The sequence below is a fragment of the Gossypium hirsutum genome, chromosome D01, assembly GCF_007990345.1.
Source record: "Gossypium hirsutum isolate 1008001.06 chromosome D01, Gossypium_hirsutum_v2.1, whole genome shotgun sequence".
NCBI lineage: Eukaryota > Viridiplantae > Streptophyta > Magnoliopsida > Malvales > Malvaceae > Gossypium > Gossypium hirsutum.
In genome coordinates this window covers 48,432,568-48,439,868 of record NC_053437.1, presented here as the reverse complement: position 1 = coordinate 48,439,868, position 7,301 = coordinate 48,432,568, and positions in this window count along the sequence as shown.

The following is a 7,301-nucleotide window of genomic DNA, read 5'->3' as shown; positions in this document are numbered from 1 at the left end:
TTTATTCCATAAAGTTTATTATTGAAATATTATGTTATGTTTAAAGCTATATGAGCTTACTAAGCATTCATTTCTTACGTAGTTATTTATTTTCCTTTGCTATACAGATTATCGGAAGCTCGATCGGTTGAAAGTTCGTTGGAGATCTATCACACTGTCTAGTGGACAATTTGGTTATTTTTTAGTAATTTGGCTAAGGTTTATAATGGCAAGTGTAGGGTGATTTGTAATGGTATTATGGTGCATGTGTTAATGGTGTTTTGGTATGTATAAGCTTTGGAAAACTATATTGGTTTGGTACACCTTGATGCTTTACCAAGATGTGTGATTTTGGTTACTTTAAAGTGCTTTTTGATAAGGTTCTCTTGGCATTATGATGATAGTTTGAAAATGGTAATTGAGCATGTTTGTGCCTTGATGTTTATGTATGGTTGATGGACTTATAATGCTTGTTTAGGTAAGTCCTTTTGGTCAGTTTTTGACAATTAAAGTGTATGGCTTGTTGGTACAATTTGTTGGCTTGAAAATGGTCAGTTGTGATGTGTTTTAGGTACATAATAGTATGAGGCTATTATGGTATGTCTTGAATGGTTTGGAAATGGTTAAATGTGGTATGTTTTAGTACCTAAATGGACTAGATTTATATGCATGAAATTTGTCATATGAACTTGTTTATGTATGCGTTATTTGGATATTAACTGTGGTGCCTTGATTGACATATTGGTTAGTTGAATTAAGGTTTTGGAAGTGGCAAAAATATGTGTGTTTAGATGAGGTTTTGGTGCTTTGAAAGTGTGCATAATTGGTCTAAATCTTCATGCGTGGATGGTTTTGAAATGGCTTGATTTTAGGTAAATTTGGGTCCACACGAGCATGTGACTTAGCAGTGTGAGGCACACCGTTTGGCGACACGGCTGTGTGTCATTTGACGATTTCATTAAGGTGCAAGTCAGTGAGTTACACGGCTTGTCACACAGGTGTGTAGGGCAACTCAAAGAGTTACACGGGTAAAGACATGGGCTAGGACATGGTCGTGTGTCCCTAGTTCAAAGGTTACACGGCCTGAGACACGGGCATGTGTCTCAACCGTGTGAGGTACACAGCCTGGCCACACGGCCGTGTGACCCATATTTTCAAAATTTTTTGATTTTTTCCTAAACTTCCCAAATTGTTTCAAATTGGTCCCTAATTGCTTCTAAGTTATTTTTAGGGCCTCGAGGGCTCAATATGCATGTTTATGAATGGTTTATAATATGATTAAATTATTGAATGATATAAAGTTTAAATGTTTCTGATTGTACGGTAATGCTCTATAACCATATTCCGGCAATGGAAACGGGTTAGGGGTGTTACATTGGTACAATATTTTGCATTGAGAACTCTCGTGAGTAGGTAGTGCTTGTGAGGATATGCCAATCAACTTTTGAGAGGGAGGGCTTCGTTGAAAGGACTCATTTTAGGGATGCCAAGTCCATTTTGAGAGGTGGGAGCACAAGGTGTCCCAATTACAAGTGTGAAGTTTCCTAGTATTTGGATCATATCCCCACCAGAAGGATACAATTCTTCTATCAATATCTTCGTATATAACAAGGGGCCTTAAAGACAAAATTGGGGCAAAGAAGAATAGAGAAGAGAGTAGACTTAATCAGAGTGAGTCTTCATCTTGATGAGAGGTACTTAAACTTTAAAGAAGCTAATTTTGTGTTTATCTTATCAAGTAAGTTGTTGAATAGTTCCATTTTTTGGGGGGTTTCCCTAACTCGAGACCCAAATATTTCCTAGGGTTTTCAACTCTTTTTCCATTGAGGGTATTGCTAAACCATTGGCCTTAGTTTCCATAAAAAATAAAAAATCAACCTTAAATCTTGAAATAAGTTGGGAGCAATGATATAATGTTAGGGGATTCTCGAATCCCTTGAAATTCCAAATAGTAGAAACAAAAATAAAATTCAATAGAAGTGGAAGCAAATAACAATGGGTAGGCGTAGGTGGTTGTGAGATCACATATACAATATTATTATCAACAATAAAATTTTGTGCCTGAAGGTCAAGGGCATTAGAGGTAGCAACTTGAGAGGAAGCAATTGGTAACGAACCAACAGTTGAAGGGGAACATCTTCTGCAAGTGGGGGGTGGCAACACGGTTGCACTTGAACATTCTTCTATATTTCTTTTCCTAGTGTAAACCTTTAGAGATGGGTTAGTAATAGACATAGGTTCCATTCTTGCTTTAGTTTCCAAAAGGTCAACAAATAGAGGAAAATCTTGGTTAGAAACATCCAAAATATATCTTTTCTTTGGCTCAGATTGGTCCCATGAGGCGTCAGAGATGTATTCTTGTTAGGGCTATCTTCAGGTTCTAGTTTACCAACAGGGACAGCGTTTTCATTGTCCAAAAAAGCAATATTAGAGATATTAAACACAATAGTTATATCAACATTGACATACTTGGGGTGTTGGATCTGATGCCTTGAGTGTAGTATTTTCGTCTAAATACACTTGTAATTTTTTCGAAAAGATTGGTTAATAAAATTATTCATAAATTATATTAATGCTTTGTATATTTTTTGCACATGGTTTTTGCATGCAAATCAAAATGGAAGCAAATGTTGCTCATTGGTTGTCTAATGTTTAACTAGTACTAAGCGATATTACGTGGTCGGATCGTAGTACAAAAAGATAACTTGTATTAGTAGACGAACCTAAATATGTCCTTAGTTTAATCAGAAATGAGCAAACCAATTGAAAGACTAATATGTCATCTATTAAGTCTAATTGGGAGATGCATTATGGCATTGGAGCGAATGACTCCCAGAAGATAGAGATATAGATGTGATTGACAGTACATCAGATAGGACCCAAGCAGAATAGATCTTGAATCAGTTTATGGGTTTATTCACTTGTGACGTTCATAGTGTGACATACCTAGCGGATGGCGGACTATGTATGTGTGACTCGTACACTTTGATGTAAGTAAAAGCCTGGGTTTAAATAGACAAGGAACTGAAAGCTGGTGCATTGGGTGTACGACTTCTGTAATATGTAGCATCATTCAAAACAGTGGCATCCATAGCCCAAAACATGGGTAAATAATATCCTCTCATTGGCATTACATGGTTGATGAAAAGTAAACGTGACCACGAGTTGTCCGTCTTTGTGATGGATGACTTGATCACTTTTTGATAGTGATTAATTTTCATGATGGAAGATGTAATGGGTACCATGAGATAAAATAAGATCATGTTGGGAGAACGAATATTATCCCAAAAAGATCAAGGATATCCTATGAAGGTAACACATTTATGACAAGATCATTGGACGAGCACTAAGTAGTTGCTTTTGTAATAGTATGTTGTTAGGGAGAGCTCTGTCACGATACTATAGTGGAATGACTTCGTGACTAAATGAGTTTATAATTAATAGGCGAAAATTTGAAATTTAATTATAAATCATTTGAGCCTCAAATATATATGTCCAATCAATCCATCGGCTAGCTTGTTGAAACCATAAATGAACAAAATAAAATAAGAGAAATGGGAAACATTTAAGAATGATTATGGTTTTCCCCAACATGGAGAAATGGAACCATTTGGAAATGAATGTAGGTTTCCAAAAATGGAAATGGAAATGAAAATAGAAATTTGCAATCCTATATAGAATTACTTAAAAAATGATGGACGGATGAGTTTATGTTTTTGGACTATTTGAAAGCCCGAAAATGAAAATAAATCATTCGATCATAGTGAAAATATTGAGTTGTGAAATATTGAACAAATTTTCTCGAAATTTTACCTGAGGGTAAAATCGTCAAAATTTTACTAGAGTAAAATTGGGATGAGAAAATTATTTAATATGTAAATATTAAAGTTTATTTTGGGAAATAGAAATTTTTAATCGGGTTGGATCACATTATAGAGTACTAGGTTAAAAAAGCCCAAGAAGTACTCGTAATTGGACCCGATGTGAGAGAGGCCCAAAACCCCTCATATAGCATTAAGGGGAGATAACCGTAGTAGCAATACAAGGGTAAGTCGTTCACCCCTCTTCTACTTTAAATAGGATGTTGTTTTTCTATTTAAAATAAACCTCTACAACTTTATAAGTCTCTACCTTCTCTTCCTATAAATAGATGGCACCAATAGAGCTATTAGCACAACTTTTGAGAAATTGATATTCTGCCAAAAAATAGAGAGAATTTATCCTCAACTTATAAATATATTTTTAAAGATAAAAATTTTACCAATTTCTATTAAAGAAGAGAGAATTTTCGTTTTCACCCAAAAAAGAAAAGTTTTTCTAGTTTTGTATTTTGATTCAATTGGTTCGAGCCCACACTCGAAGCAGTCATGGTACGAGTCCCCTTCAATGTTTTGGTCATCTAAAAACATGAAAAAATTAAAAGGATAAGGAACAGAGCTTCCAAGAATCCTTGTATCAGTGGAGAGGTTCGAGGAGGTATTGTAGTCAGGTGTAGCTCTTTTCAAGCTCCGTAAAACACCAACTCGCTTGGATTCGGCCTGATTTGAGGATTCATCTAGTAAGAAGCGACAATTGGTGAAGGTGACTTCAAATTTTGGTAGATGAAAGGGTCTTAGCTTGTTATTGAAAAAAAATAGAATGTCGGTAATGACAATATATCACAAAGAAAAGAGAAATAAAAATAAAAAACACACAGATTTTTACGTGAAAATCCTTTTGGGAAAAAACCACGGGCAGAGGAAAAGAAAATTCACTATATCGAATTCGAGTAATTACAAGAGGAGCAGACTATGTCTATTTATAGGCTTGTAAAACCATATTATAATAGGAGTGTAGTAAGATTGAAACACCTTATTCTAATCAATATCAAATAGATGAAGTTTAATAAGGTTTAAAAAACCTTATCCTAAAATAAAATAAAAGAAGTATAGTTCTATAGGGATTTTACTTTTATTTTATTTTACCACTGTATTTTATTTAAATAAGAATTCAGGTCACTTAATTCTAACAATCTCCACCTTGACACGAATCTCAATGAACAAGTTCTTCATCGCGAACTCTCAACGAATAAGTTCTCCACCTCTTCCATAAAACCCCTTAAGGGTTTAACTTTAACAATGAACACCAATCAAGTCTAAACAATGCTCAAACTTGGTTATAAGAAGTGACTTAGTCATCATATTTGCAGGATTTTCATGAGTATTAATTTTGCTCACAATAATATCACCATGAGCAATAATATCACGAACAAAATGATACCGAACATCAATGTGTTTTGTTCTCTCATGAAATATTTGATCTTTTGTAAGGAAGATGACACTCTGACTGTCACAAAATACTGTATTGATTTGAAGGTCTTAATTGAGTTAACTAAAGAGTCCCTTCAACCAAATAGCTTCTTTAAAAGCCTCAGTAATCGCCATGTACTCAACTGCAGTGGTAGACAAATCAACTGTAGTTTGTAAAGTGGCTTTCCAACTACTTGCACAACCTCCGATTGTAAAGACATAACCTATGAGAGATCTTCTTCTATCAAGGCCTTTAGCAAAATCAGCATCAACATACCCAATGACCACATCTCTAGTTCTTCCAAACTATAAGCAAACATTTGTAGTACCTCGTAAGTATATTAAAATCCACTGAACTACTTTCCAATGTTCTTTACCGGAATTCACCATGTATCTGTTAACTGCACTGACTGCATATGATAAATCTAGACGTGAACAAACCATAGCATACATGAGACATGTACTCAATATCATCATCTGATTGTGGAGACAAAGCCGATGAAAGTCTGAATGGGCTGCTAAAGGAGTGCTAACAGGCTTAGCATTTTGTATATTAAATCTGCAAAGAACTTTCTCAATGTACCCCTTTTGACTTAGGTACAATTTACTTGCTTTTCTATATCTAAGAATCTTCATACCAAGTATCTTCTTTTCTGGTCCCAAATCTTTCTTCTCAAATTCTTCACTTAGTTGGGCTTTGACCTTTCTTATCTCTCCTTTATCTTTCGTTGCTATCAACATGTCATCAACATAAAGAAGTAGATACACAAAAGAACCATCACTATTTTTCTTAAAGTAAACAGAACTGTAAAAGCTACTTCTTTTAAAATGATGAGAAGTCATAAAGGAATCAAACCTCTTGTACCACTGTTTTGGTGACTGTTTCAAACTGTAAAGGGACTTTTTCAGCAAGCAAACATAGTCCTCTTTTTCTAAGACTGTAAAACCCTCTGGTTGTTGCATGTAAATATCCTCCTCAAGTTCTCCATGCAAAAATGAAGTTTTTACATCTAATTGCTCAAGCTCCAAATCATGCATGGTCACAATACCAAGAAAAGCTCAAATCAAACTATGCTTCACAACTGGGGAGAACACATCTGTGAAGTTCACTCCTGAAATTTGACTGTAACCCTTTGCAACAAGCCTTAATTTATATCTGGGTTCTTCAACTCCTGAAGTCCCCTCTTTCTTTTTAAACACCTATTTACAACGAACAAAATTTTTACCTTTAGGAAGTTTCACAAGATTCCATGTTTTGTTTTTGTGGAGTGCTTCTATCTCCTCTTGCAGAGCAAACATCCACTTTTCTGAGTCTTCACAACTAACCGCCTTAGAATAATTAGATGGATCTTGGTTTACATCTATATATTCAGCCACATTTAAAGCATAAGCAACTATCAGCCTCAGCATACTTTTTTGGAGGTTTAATTTCTCTTCTAGTTCTGTTTTTGGCGATAGAGTATTGTGGTGAAGAAGCAACTCTATTCTGAATTTTTGTATTGGCTTGAGGAGTCGACTCTATTGTAGATTCTAGATTAATCTGATGCTCCACCTACTTTTGATTTTCTTTATTGGAAGAGTCTTTAAGAGGAAAGTTAGGTAGCATAGCAGTTTCATCAAAAACAGCATCCCTGCTAATCACAACTTTTCTATTTTCAGGACACCATAACTTATACCCTTTTACACTAGCTTTATAACCAAGAAAAAAATATTTAATGGATCTCGGTTCCAATTTTCCATTATCAACATAAGCATACACATGACACCCAAAGATCTTTAAATCAGAATAGTTAGCAGGATTACCAGATCATACCTCTTGTGGAGTCTTTTTCTCAATGGCAATAGATGGAGATCAGTTGATCAAAAAACATGCAGTAGAGGCTGTTTCAGCCTAAAATGACTTTGGTAAGTTGGCATTTGATAATATACATCGAACCATCTCCATGATCATTCTGTTCATTTGTTCTGCAACATCATTTTGCTGTGGAGTATGACGAACTGTCAAGTGTCTCATGATTCCTTATGACTTGCATA